The sequence below is a fragment of the Eschrichtius robustus genome, chromosome 7 (genome assembly GCF_028021215.1).
Source record: "Eschrichtius robustus isolate mEscRob2 chromosome 7, mEscRob2.pri, whole genome shotgun sequence".
NCBI classification, from domain to species: Eukaryota; Metazoa; Chordata; class Mammalia; order Artiodactyla; family Eschrichtiidae; genus Eschrichtius; species Eschrichtius robustus.
The window spans coordinates 154332-169097 of NC_090830.1; the positions used below are offsets into that span (position 1 = coordinate 154332).

At 40.8% G+C, this 14766-nt stretch overlaps 1 pseudogene; it reads left to right on the top strand.

Moving 5' to 3' along the window:
* The first annotated feature begins 14054 nt into the window (after positions 1–14054).
* Positions 14055–14434, top strand: LOC137767653 (mitochondrial import inner membrane translocase subunit Tim9 pseudogene; annotated as a pseudogene).
* Positions 14435–14766: the final 332 nt, after the last annotated feature.

Here is a 14766-nt window from a genome sequence, read left to right on the forward strand (position 1 = left end):
TTCTAGAAATAAATACAGAGATGAGGAAGGTCCTGTAACTCCATCCCTCTGCTATCATCACTAATTACCCCTCTCTTCCATTCCAAGCCTCCCCAGGTTATGCTTGCCTGCCTGCTTGCCTAGAAGTCAGATATGTCAAAGGAGATGGGCCCAGAAGCCCAAGTCAAAGCAGCCTTAGGCGTAAGTGAAACTGATAGTCATATGCACTATGAGGGACCCAGAGAAGAGCCTCCAGCCTCCGAAAATTCTCTCTCACTGACATTTGTACTAAGGCTGAAATTTCTGTACTGAAATTTTTCTTCTAAAGGAAGAAGGCATTATCAGAAACCAAGATCTTGCATAGCAACAGAACTCATCTGTATCCACCTTCCCTTACCTCCAAACAAACTTCCCTAACAGTATATACTCCCCTCCTGAAATACGATGGTCGGTCACTTGCCTTCAGATAAGAAACAGAGCTCACCTGGATCATGAAGTTGGGGGAAGGTGGTCATTTCTAGACCAATCTCGCTTGGACAGCAGAACTTCCTGCCTAGGAGGTAGGTGTTATTATCTCCTTTACACAGATGAAAAACCAGTGTAGAAATGCCCCCAATTGTTAAATACCTCACTCAAACACACCTCTGAGGGGCTGCATTTCATAGCCAGCTAGTAAATGAAGGTACTCTACCTGGGAAGCTCACACTCCCTTTTCTCACGCTCTCAGCTCCTTCCCATCCTTCAGAACTTAGCTTAACTGCTACCGTCTCAGAGCAGCCTTCCCTGGCCACTCAGTCTAAAGTTGGTCATCTCTATTTTCTCTCACAGTACCCTATTATTTTCCTTCATCACATTTATTGTAGTTTGTAAGTATATACTTACTCCTCTGTTTGCTTATATTCGGTCTGGTTTTTGCAGTAGACTGTAAACTCCACAAGTGCAGAGATCATCCCTCTCCTCAGCAGAACAGCCTTGTACATAATTGATGCTCAATAAGCATTGCCTAAATGAATAATGGGTAGAGTTGCATTTCTAATCCAAATTGCCTAATTATTACCGCTATGCGTGCTGCCTCCCCGTAAATGTGAGAATAAACTCCATTTGAAGCCTGAAGCCTCTCATTCAGTAAGACTTCTTCCATTGGAGCTGAGGTGATTGCACAAAATTCTCTCGCAGCCCTCAAGGAGAGGCTGCTCATCCCCATCATGCTCCTCAATCCCTGGGGTCAGCCTGGACAATCTCCCTGGGGACTTTCTCCAAGTTGTTCTGATTTGACCTTCAAAACTCCACCACCACCCTTGAAGCTCAAACCATCTGATTCTAGCACCAGATTAGGTTTCAGCATCTATATTTATTCACATTATCCTAAAAGTATACACGAGTTTTCTAGAGCAGAGGTACTATTACTTACAGCAATAACCACATCAGTTCTCCTCTGGCTCAATTCTTTCCTTTGCGGCTATGCGATGAGAACCAGAGGTCAGCCTACCTATACCAGGATCTATACTATAGGGAAGGGACCCAAAACATGAAGCTGCGAGCTTATCTAGGATGAGGGCAGCTGTCCCCTTTCCCCTGTGAGAGAGAAAAAACTTTTCTCCCCATTGCAAACAAATGAACCTTGGGAAGAGAAGGGAATGACTCCTGAGTTCTGGTCCTTTGGAATATAAATAAATGTCTCCAGGAAGAAGCCAAGCATCTACAAATTAACAATCTCTTCAACGTCTCCATGATACTAGGTTTCATTCCTCTTCTGAAATGTAAGCATTTACCTTGGGAGGTAAACTTCTCAGGATGGTCTCTTACTTACTGTCTAACCACCCTTTAAATACAAGACTTGTCCTGTGACCCCGATCCCAGGTTTCTTTGCTCAGAAAGCCTTAACCGTACGGAAACATAAAAATATTTTCTCTACAGCCCCACACCACCCTCTGGTCCTGCTCGAGCTGCCATCTCCTGATTTCCTATTCATTCTTCCATTTTCATGAGCAACTTTAGGTATTAGCTCTTGAATCTCCTCTAAATTCTGCCATCATCCTGGAGAATTCTAACACCCTTGTGGACAAATGTTGGGGAAGTGGGGAAGCCTGATACTCAGACAAAGCTGAGGTAACCAGCATGAAAAGCATATCAGTCAGGGTCAAATCTGGAAAACAGTAACCACTCTACGTACTCCAAGTATGGAGGGTTTAACACAAGGAATTAGAGGTAGCTAGAAGAGCTGGGGAAGTGAAACTCAGGAAATTCACTGCTAAAAAACCTGTGCTTACATGGAAGCAACCTAAGTGTCCATCAACAGATGAGTGGATAAAGAAGATGTGGCACATATATACAATGGAATATTACTCAGCCATAAAAAGGAACGAAACTGAGTTATTTGTAGTGAGGTGGGTGGACCCAGAGTCTGTCATACAGAGTGAAGTAAGTCAGAAAGAGAAAAACAAATACCGTATGCTAACACATATATATGGAACCTAAAAAAAAAAGAAAAATGGTTCTGAAGAACCTAGGGGCAGGGCAGGAATGAAGAAGCAGACATAGAGAACGGACTTGAGGACACCGGGAGGGGGAAGGGTAAGCTGGGATGAAGTGAGCGAGTGGCATGGACATATACACACTACCAAATGTAAAATAGCTAGCTAGTGGGAAGCAGCTGCATAGCACAGGGAGATCAGCTCGGTGCTTTGTGACCACCTAGAGGGGTGGGATAGGGAGGGTGGGAGGGAGACACAAGAGGGAGGGGATATGGGGATATATGTATACGTATAGATGATTCACTGTGTTATACAGCAGAAACTAACACACCATTGTAAAGCAATTATACTCCAATAAAGATGTTAAAAAAAAAACCTGTGCTTATAGCATAGACTTGAATGTCTTATAAGAAGCTCCCTAAGAAGTTGCTTCAAATGCCATGTCTTTATCTCCCCTCAGCACCTCCTAAGAGAGTAATGGCCTCTCCTCCCCAACCTTCCCATCTCCCCTCATTGGTGGACCCTAACCCAGCTTCAGGGTCAGAAGAGGGAAGAGGACTCAGGGAAACTCAGGTTTCTGCCCTAAAAGAGAGATCATACAAGGGGTTTGAAGCTGATTCCAAGTTGACAACAGATAATCCAGCACAAGGCTGGAGTCATGGTCTTCTCTGTTTCTTCTCCTATTTGAAAGCATTTATGATAGAGAATCCCTCCGACAGCTTTTGCTTTTATTCTTCTCAAGAGATGGCCTCTGGGAGCCACTTGCTGGAGAGAATTGCTTTCATTATATATTTGGTCATCCCAACCAGGAAGTCCTCAACTTTCTTTTCAGCAAAGATAAACTGCTCCAATAAAAATTTAAAAAATAAAAAGATAAACATAGAGAGATGATGATACCCCTAACCCATCTCTTAAATACTAAATTAAAACGTTGAATATAAATCTACAAATGGAATGTAGCAGCTTCCTGAATCCATCCAGAAGTGGTTCCATTGCTACACTTTCAAGGAGCCCATTCTGGACCATTTTCATTAGGGCAGAATTTCCTCTTAAATCATGAAATTCAAACCATGAATATCAAATATCCTTTAGTGTTTCAGGTTTTCATGACTGAAAACTTCAGTGCTTTTTCCGCTACATTAAGTAAAAATGGAAAAGTAAAATAGTTGAATGAGTGGTGGCATGAAATTTCATTTAACTCAGCATGAACCCACAGAAACCAAGAAACATGAAAAGTTCATCAGTTTAAAAAGGGATTGAGGGGCTTCCCTGGTGGCACAGTGGTTAAGAATCCACCTGCCACTGCAGGGGACACGGGTTCGAGCCCTGGCCCGGGAAGATCCCACATGCCGCAGAGCGACTGAGCCCGTGCGCCACAACTACTGAGCCTGCGCTCTAGAGCCCACAAGCCACAGCTACTGAGCCCACGTGCCACAACTACTGAAGCCTGCACGCCTAGAGCCCGTGCTCCGCAGCAAGAGAAGCCACGACAATGAGAAGCCTGCGCACCGCAACGAAGAGTAGACCCCGCTCACCGCAACTAGAGAAAGCCCGTGCACAGCAACAAAGACCCAACACAGCCAAAAATAAATAAATAAATTTTTTTAAATATAAAAAATAAAAAGGGATTGAGGGGGCTTCCCTGGTGGTGCAGTGGTTAAGAATCCACCTGCCAACGCAGGGGGCACGGGTTTGAGCCCTGGTCCGGGAAGATCCCGCATGCCACAGAGCAACTAAGCCCATGCACCACAACTACTGAGCCTGTGCTCTAGAGCCCACGAGCCACAACTACTGAGCCCTCGCCCCACAACTACTGAAGCCCTCATGCCAAGAGCCCGTGCTCCGCAACAAGAGGAACCACTGCAATGAGAAGCCTGCGCACCACAACCAAGAGAAGCCCCCACTCGCCGCAACTAGAGAAAGCCCACGTGCAGCAACGAAGACCCAACACGGTGAAAAATAAAAATAAATAAAATAAATTTATTTTAAAAAATAGAAAAGGGATTGAACTCATTAATGAAAAACTAAAAAATGCTATCCAGCTTGAAATTAACCTCCTAGATCTTGAAAGATGGAAGCACACCTATATGGTCTGCTCTAAAAACTTTGTGTTAAGGTACATTTTTAAAAATCAAAGTATACCATAGAAGCATGGATGGTACCTTACTGTTGTACAGCATTTATTGAACAATTGCTGAGTAAAAAGCTAGGTAAGAATTAAGAATGTGCCCTGAAGGCAGGGGATGGAGAGTAGAAGTATAGCTGTTCCAAGGAACATAAAAATAGACCAATAATCAACTACCAGATGACCTGATGTAATTGGAAACTGAAAACTGAAGGTAAAGAGATAATCTGATCTGCAAAGAGCCCTCTGCACATGTATAGTTTCTCATGTATGTGTGTGTGTGTGTGTGTGTGTGTGTGTGTGTGTGTATACATATATCTATATCTATATATATATATATAGTTGGCCACAAAAAGGAAATTCAGAAAGATTTACCCCCCGTATGAATCTTACCTTCTCACTGTCCCTTCAAACAGGCTATGACCACTCCTGCCTCAGAACAATAACTGGAACTTTTCCTGCTCCTCTACCTCCCTCTGGTCCTCCTCAGAGCACTCCTTTTCTGAATGAGAACACTTACTGGCAGAAGCATACAGTATCATATACTAGGTCCCATGCCAGATTTGGAGGGTACAAGTCAAATACAATACAGTCTTATTTCACAGAGCAGAAGAAAATAGAGAACCCAAATTATTGCCTATCCAGAATCCTGCCCTTCTGGGAACAGTAACCTCCCACCAAGGCACATGGAAAGTACCTTCAAAAGAGGGGGAAAAAAAAAAATCAGGCTATCTGCTGACACTGAGGAACTTGGGTTTGAAATAATCACTCAGGAAAATGAGATTATCAATGACATTTTACATATCTTAAAACAGTAATAATACTCATTATAATTTTATTGATTGATTGTCACAATCGTTTTTCAATACCAGGATCTCCCTTCAAGAGGCTTGTAAATTTATTTTCCTTGTAGAAAACATGCTTGTCAAGAATAATTTTTTAATTACTTTATGTTTTTATATACAAAGAGGGGGGAGGATTCTTTGAAAAATACAGAACCCAGTTAACAGTGGTTACTCTAGAGGATGAAATTTAAAAAAAAAAAAGATATTCTCACTTTTCATTTTGTACAGTTTAGTTTTGCTTGAATTTCTTCTTATAACAATTATTTGGTTATTTTTTAAATATTTGTTTATTTATTTATTTATTTGGCTGCATCGGGTCTTAGTTGCAGCATGTGAGATCTAGTTCCTGGACGAGGAACTGAACCCAGACCCGCTGCCCTGGGAGCACGGTCCCGACCACTGGGCCACCAGGGAAGTCCCTGGGTTTTTGTTTTTTTTTTTTTAAATAATTTGAAAGAAAAACAGAGATTTCTAACCTGGAAGAAAAAGATTAACACTTTTTCAGTGTCTGGTCCCCTAGTCAAGTTTAAATGTCTTTATGATTTTATGACTCAGAGTGGAAGCTTTCTCCTTCCCATGTCTTTTTTTTTTCTTTTGGCCACACCATGCTTCTTGTAGGATTTTAGTTTCCCGACCAGGGATGGAACTGGGCCCTCAGCAATGAGAGCACGTGGTCCCAACCACTGGACCGCCAGGGAATCCCCCTCTTTCCCACATCTTAAGATGGCCTAAGAGATAGAGAATCTCTCGTCCATTAGAAATTATATTCATCTTTGACAGAGACTCAACCGTTCTCTCACGTTTTTTTAAAGAAAAAGAAGAAGAAGAAGAAGAAGAAGGCATTCCCTGGCTGACATGGCGGCTCCATGATGTCATCAGTGTCTTGGCCTCCTATTTTTTCCTCCACCATCCTCAGCACATGTATTCTAACCTCAAGGTCCTACCACATTTACAATGTGGCAAAAGGAGCTTGCAGACTGAGTTAGCCCCCTTTTGAAGGTACTTTCCATGAAGCCCCCACTCAGCAACTTCCCCTATACCCATTGGCCAGAATTAGTCACATGTCCACCCCTAACTGCAGAGGATGCTGAGTAATGCAGTTTTCAGCTGGTGCACTGCCACCCTGACCAAAGAGAAGGTTCTGTTTATTAAGGATGAAGAGGAGACTAGCATTGAGTAGGCCACTAACAGTCTCCATAGTTACCTGAACCTTGAGATGAAAACATTTTGAGTAAATTTTTTTATAAATTATTTACCTTACCCTATAACTGACTTGGCATTTCTCAGATTTCCCATCCATGCTCCGGGTTGTACAGCTTTAGTGCCCCCATGATCCTTCCAGGCTGTAAACATACCAGAAGGTCGCCGTACCCCAAGCCCTAGCTCCAACAGTTTCTCTCACCTCGCCAGCTCCCTCCTCCCACTCACAAGTAGGAGAGCTGCCCTCGGGCTCAGGTGCACCTTGGCTCAGCTTCCTGGCGCTTACCCTGCTCCTGCTTTGCCATCTGGTTTCCCTCCTGCTTTTCCCAACTCCCAGGTATGTCTTTTTAAAATTATCTCCATTGAGTGATTGCAAATTCATACGAATGCTGACTGCAGCTTATATAAAATGTGAACTGAAAGTCTTACAGTTTTAGGACAAATTTATGGAAATAAATCCACATATGCAAATGTTTCATAAGAGGAATATTACTGTAAATGCAAGACAAGGATTCAAACAGATGGAGACAAAATATAGAAAGGAACAGAAAGGCAGAGAAAGAAAAAGAAACAGAGTCTGTCTCTTCCTTTAAGTATTGCTGAAAATTCCTTATCTGCCACGTACAATCTAGATAGATTTGGGGAGAAAAAGTAGAAGCAAGATGCTCTTGAGGATATTTTTCTTCCTGTTAGAATGTTGGTTTCTTAAGAAGAGCAACTATGCCACCCGTATATTTCATCAAGGACCTTGAATTCTGATAAAAATTTGCTAAGTCCTAAGTGATGGTCCTTAAATAATATATTATGTTGAAACACTGACATGGGAACTGGACAACATACTCAGTAGCATAAACAAAGCTAACCCTTTCCTCTAGGCTAGTTACAGAATAGAGAAGAGAAATTTACAGGAGAAAAAAAACCGGAACTGAATAGAGTCAGAAATAGACCCTCATAAATATAGTCAACTCATCTTTGATAAAGGAGCAAAGATAATACAATGGAGCAAAGATAGTCTTTTCAACAAATGGTGCTGGACGTCCACATACCAAAAAAAAAAAAAAAGTACCTAGATACAGACCTTACACCCTTCACAAAAATTAACTCAAAATGGATCACAGATCTACATGTAAAATGCAAACTATAAAACACCTAGAAGATAACAGAGGGGAAAGGCCAGAAAAACTTGGGTATGGCAATGACATTTTAGATACAACACCAAAGGCATGGTCCATGAAAGAAATAATTGATAAGCTGGACATCATTAAAATTAAAAATTCTGCTTTGTGAAAGACACTGTCAAGAGAATGAAAAGACAAGCCACAGACTGGGAGAAAATATTTGCAAAAGATAAGTCTGATAAAGGACTGTTATCCAAAATATACAAAGACTCTTAAAAAACAATAATAAGAAAACAACCCAATTTAAAAAATGGGCCAAAGACTTTAATAGACACCTCACCAAAGAAGATATACAGATGGCAAATAAGCACATGTACAGATTCTCTACACCTTATGTCATCAGGGAAATGCAAATTAGAACAACAATGAGAAACCACTACACACCTATTAAAATGGCCAAAAGTCACAACACTGACATTAACAAATGCTAATGAGGATGCGGAGCAGTAGGAATTCTCATTCACTGCTAGTGAGAATGCAAAATGGTACAGCCATTTTGTAAGACAGTTTGGCAGTTTCTTACAAAACTAAACGTACTTTTACCATAAAATCCAGCCATTGCACTCCTTGGTATTTACCCAAAAAAGGTGAAAACTTATGTTCACACAAAACCCTGCACACAGATGTTTATAAGAGCTTTGTTCATAATTGCTAAAACTTGGAAGCAAACAAGTTGTCTTCAGTAGGGTAATGGATAAATAAACTATGGTATATTCAGACAAGGGAATATTATTCAACACTAAAAAGAAATGAGTTATTGAGCCATGAAAAGACATGGAAAAACCTAAATGCATAATATTAAGTGAAAAGGGTCAATCTGAAAAGGCCACATACTGATTCCACTTATATGACAATCTAGAAAAGGCAAAACTATAGAGACAGCAGTTGCTACGGGGTGGCAGGGGGTGGGGTAGAATAGCTGGATCACAGAGGATTTTTAGAGCAGTGAAAATACTCTGAGGGTCCCATAATGATGGATACATGTCATAACACATTTGTCCAAACCCACAGAACGCACAACACCATGAGTGAACCATAATGTAAATTATGGACTTCAGGTGATGCTGATGTACCAGCACAGGATCATCCGTTGTAACAAATGCACCGCTCTGGTGGTGGATGTTGATGATAGGGGAGGTCATGCATGTGTAGAGGCAGGAGAGGTATAAAAAAAATCTCTGTACCTTCCCCCCAGTTTTGCTGTGAACCTAAAACTACTCCTTAAAAAGTGTCATAATAAGAAAAGAAAAAAGGAACTGAACAAGTACTGTAGCATGCTCACAATCACCACGTGTACCCTTTGATGGATGGAAAAACTGAGTTTCAAAGAGACTAAATAATTTTCCAAGACCACACACATCTACTTGACCTTCAGACTTTTTCGTATGACCAGCTACACTGTTGAAAAGCTTAAAATAAGGACTAAAATGGCCTCCCTTGATTTAGGCATTTGCTCTGTCCCAGGAAAATTTTGCATTTAGTGAAAATCTGAATCACAAACCCTATCTTTGGCATTATCTTACATTAAAAATTAAAGCTGTAGGACTTCCCTGGTGGTGCAGTGGTTAAGAATCCGCCTGCCAATGCAGGGGACACGGGTTCGAGCCCTGGTCTGGGAGGATCCCACGTGCCGCAGAGCAACTAAGCTGGTGCTCCAAAAAACTACTGAGCCTGCGCTCTAGAGCCTGCAAGCCACAACTACGGAGCCTGAGTGCCACAACTACTGAAGTCTGTGCACCTAGAGCCAGTGCTCCACAACAAAGAGAAGCCACCGCAATGAGAAGCCTGCGCACCGCAACGAAGAGTAGCCCCCGGTCTCCACAACTAGAGAAAGCCTGCACGCAGCAACGAAGACCCAATGCAGCCAAAAATAAATAAATAAATTTTATTAAAAAAAAAAAATTAAAGCTGGATTTGATACTGAAACATGATTTTGAGAAGCACTGCTTTTTTAAAACATTGAAATGTGAATTGACCTTGAGACAAAAATTTTACTTCTCTTTTATAAGCAGATTTTTCAAATGACTTAAAACAAGGCTAAAAAGTGTTATGGTGAACTAACACCACTTCAAATACATTCCAATGAACATTACTTGGAAGAGGATTAAGATGAATGTCTTTAAATGCTCCATACAGAGAAAAAGGCAGTTAAAGGTATGATTTCTCACAGACTTCTTTTTTATTTATTTATTTATTTATTTATTTTTGGCTGTGTTGGGTCTTCGTTTCTGTGCGAGGGCTTTCTCTACTTGCGGCAAGCGGGGGCCACTCCTCATCGCGGTGCGCGGGCCTCTCACTGTCGCGGCCTCTCTTGTTGCGGAGCACAGGCTCCAGACGCGCAGGCTCAGTAGTTGTGGCTCACGGGCCCAGTTGCTCCGCGGCATGTGAGATCTTCCCAGACCAGGGCTCGAACCCGTGTCCCCTGCATTGGCAGGCAAATTCTCAACCACTGTGCTACCAGGGAAGCCCCCCTCACAGACTTCTTGATGAGACACTTCCTAGGAGTCATGCAGGGAAATTAACAGCCAAGCAAACCACAACTGGCCCAAGTCATCTCAAAACTGAAGTTCACTGACAATATGGTTGTTTCTCCCTAAGTACCCCTGTCCAGGCTCCTCTTTGATCCCCTGGGCCTCTGGGGCCCCTGAGGTTTCTACCCTCACCTTTTAATCAGTTCTGTAACCTTTGCATTGGGATCCTTCCCTTGCAGGTTTCACCAATTCTCTTTGTTTGAGGCTGGAGTCTCACAGGGCAGTGAATCATGGAACTGCTCTTAACACAGCAGTGGGATTTCTACAGATTATCTATTTCACAGCTTTTGACTTTACCATCTTCCTGGTATCACAGAGGCCTCTAAGATGACTTACTGTATTAGATAGCAATTCAGCTGTAACAAAGATCCAATTAGGAGTGCACATGTTTGTTTGTTTTTTTTTTTAAAGTCCAGAGTAAGAAAGCCTAAGGCTACAAAGTTAGCAGAATGAAGGAAATAACAAAGATCAAAGCAGAAATAAATGGAGGCCAGAAAAACAATACAAAAGATCAATGAAACTAAGAGTTATTTTTTTGAAAAGATTAACAAAACTGGCAAAACTTCAGAAAGACACACGAAGAAAAAAGAGAGGGACTTGTGGTCCAGTGGTTAAGACTCCACGCTTCTACTGCAGGGGGCACAGGTTTGATCCCTAGTCAGGGGAACTAAGAGCCACGTGCTGTGCAGTGCAGCCAAAAAAAAAAAAAAAAAAAAAAAGAGAGAGAGAAAGACTCAAGTAAAATAAGAAAGGAAAGAGGAAACATTACAACTGATATCACAGAAATACAAAAGACGAGGATCGTAAGAAACCGCTATGAGCAATTATATACCAAAAAAATTGAATAACCTAGAAGAAATGGATAGATTCCTAGAAACATACAACCTACCAAGACTGAATTATAAAGAAATAGAAAATCTGACAAGTAAAACTGAATCAGTAATCAAAAATCTCCCAACAAAGAAAAGCGCAGAATCAGATGATTTCCCTGGTGAATTCTACCAAACATTAAAGGATTAATACCAATCCTTCTCAACTCTTTGAAAAGATTGAAGTGGAGGAAACACTCCCAAACACATTTTATAAAGCCAGCATTCCCTTGATACCAAAGCCAGATAAGGATACTATAAGAAAAGAGAACAGAATGGTGGTTACCAGGGCCTGGAGTGCGGGGAAAATGGAGATGTTGATCAAAGGGTACAAAGTTCCAGGTATAAGATGAGTAAGTTCTGAGGATCTATGTACAGTATGGGGATTATAGTTAACAATAGTGTATTGTATGTTTGAAAGTTATTAAGAGAGTAGATCTTAAATGTTCTCACCACAAAAAGGAAATGGTAATTATGTGAGGTGATAGAGGTATTAACTAACACTACTGTGGTAATCATTTTGCAATATATGTGTATCAAGTCAATACATTGCATACCTTAAACTTGCACAATGTTATATGTCAATTATATCTCAAAAAAGCTGGGAAAAAAAAACCACCAATTTTCCATAACAACAACAAAAAGCCCAGGGCTGGTATGGCCGTTCCCTAATGGGTAGTGGGCATTATAGACAATAATAATAAAAGTAATATAATACATAACAATTATTTAGCACATGATATATGTGGCAGGGACTGTTCTAAATACTTTACTTATAAATTTTATCTTAGCTAATTCTCTTATCACCCCTCTGAGGTAGTTGTTGCTGTTGTTATTATTATTATTATTCCCGGATTACAGATGTGGAAACTGAGTCATAGAAAGGTTTAAGAACTTACAAGCAAAGAGGTAAACTCATACCAAGGATTCAAACCCAGACCAAGCTCTTAGCCTGCATATACTGCTTCTACAGTGAATTGTTTCCCTTAAGTTACTTATAAAAGGCTCCTCTTCTCTTTCTACAATCACTCACTGTCAATACTCTTTTTTATGTTCAGACAGTCCCCCAGTATTGCCAAGAGTAATCCCTTCAAGCTGACTTGAATATCTTTTCACACACACCCCCATTAGTCTTTAAGTATTTCCCTTCTTTCTTGCCCAACAAGATGTCTCAGTTCATCTTGTGTTTTCCCTGCCCCCAGACTTCTCCCAGATTCTTCAGGGAGCTCTGAAGAATCAATATTTTTAAGTATCTATCAAAAAAATGTATTTAAAAATATCTCCAAAGCAACCCATACCAACTAATACGTTTAACAAGGTAGAGTAAAATAATTTGCCAGTTCATTAACGAGGGTCATGGTTGAATTTTTATTATCAAGAAAAAATGTTTAAAGTAATAGATTTCGTCTTCATTAAAGTAATAATTCCTTAAGGAGTCAAAGACATGCTGGATGAGTACAGCCAGGACTTTAGGATTTGATCCTCACAGTGGAGAGCCAGGCTCAGTTCAAAACTTCATAGGCGGGACTTTCCTGGTGGCGCAGTGGTTAAGAATCCGTCTGCCACTGCAGGGGACAGGGGTTTGATCCCTGGTCCAGGAAGATCCTACATGCCGCAGAGCAACTAAGCCCGTGTGCCACAACTACTGAGCCCACGCGCCACAACTACTGAAGCTCTCACGCCTAGAGCCCGTGCTCCGCAACAAGAGAGGCCACCACAATGAGAAGCCCGCGCACCGCAATGAAGAGTAGCCCCTGCTTGCCGCAACTAGAGAAAGCCTGCACACAGCAATGAAGACCCAACGCAGCCAAAAAAAAAAAAAAAGAACTTCATAGTCAATCAAGGCACCAAGTCTTACTTAAACTGACAGAGTCCTTCCCAGAAGACACATAAATGAAATTTAATTTATTAAAATTGTTGATTGTTCTATGCTGTCATCACTGTTAAATCAGATCAAATTAATCACATCAGCATTCCTAAATCCTAAAAGAACTTGGCTCTAATCCTACTCTATGCCCAACATATGGGTACCATAAAAACAAAGCAGGTCATATGAAACAGAAATTTCCCCTTTTGCCCCAAAGGAAATAAAGTTCCATAAATCCTAAGAAATTTCTCGGAAGACAAAAATCTACCATGCTCCTCTAAAAACTATTTCACCTGACACCTGAGAAACAAGTCTTATTTTTGCATTTACTTAGTTACAAACATATGAATAAACTAAATGACTCTAGAGCATATTCAGGAAGTAAATGAACCTTGGTATCATACCAAATGCAGGTCTGAATCCCAGCTCTAAACCTTATAAACTCTGTGACCCTAGGTGTGCTATTAAATTCCTCTGTGCCTCAAGTCTCCTCATCTTTTAAGTAGATTATTGTGGGAGTCAAAAAAGACAATTCATTCAATTACATGGGACAAATCCTGGAGAGTAAGTGCTTAATAAGGGCTAGCTATTGCTATTACAGGCTTTCTTCTCTTATCTCTAATGACTGCAATTCCCAGTGCCACCCATATTAGTCAGATTAGGACAAGTGATTCTTCAATGACAAATTAATCCAAAATCTCCCTGGCTTAAACACGTAAAAGTTATTTTACACTCAAGCAAAGACCACTGTAGGTCCTGGCAACTCTCTGGGGCAGCTGTCCCCATGTGGTGACTCAACAATTCAAGTGCTAACTTTAGGTTCTCTGCCATCCAGCTGCCAGGCACCCACCCATACCCCAACCCTCTGTCCCCAGACTAGCCTCTCTGCCTCATACTGGTACTAAATGGGAGAGCCTGTGCTTAAGGAAGAAATCAGGCCTCACAGGAGACATTCAAGCAAAGTTTAGCTGCTCTTCCAGAACAGAAAGGAAACTCATGCATCAGAAAAAGTGACTGATAAACATACCAAAAGAATATGGCTGCACAAATACCAGAATCTGATCAGATAAAACAGTTCAATGAACTTCTTGGAACCTACTATAAACTTAAAGAAACATGCTTTTTGGACTGTGTTAAAGACTTCACAGGAAGAGAAGTAATACCTGTTGAGATAACCTGCTCAGAACATTGCTTATAGAAATATTTTTAAATGATGCAAAGAATATCCATTAAATTTCAGGAATATCATATTCAGCAGAATGAAGCCCTGGCAGCAAAAGCACGACTCTTAACTAACCACAATAGAAAAGTCCTGGTGGATGGACTTTCAGTAAAGGACTGCCAACAGCTATTGCACTGGAAATGAGGATTCATCTGATAGAATCCCTTGAAAGCAGTAGCCACCAGGTTAAACTGTTTGTCATGACTGTTTGGCAAATGGAAACTAGTGAGAAACAAAGTTGCAATTTACCAGGAATAATCAAAACAGAAGATCTTACTGTTTAGTTAAAATAATAAGGTGTAACATTTGTTGTGGTTTTAAGATTGAGCAGCTTGGCCACTTGATTAGAAAAATAAACCATTATTTCTTCAACTGTGACAATTAATTTTAAAGCAAAATATGTGTTCAATTGTGTATAAGAAAAAAGTTTTATTACTAAAAGTGAAATAAATGGAAATATCACTGACTAGTTGTCT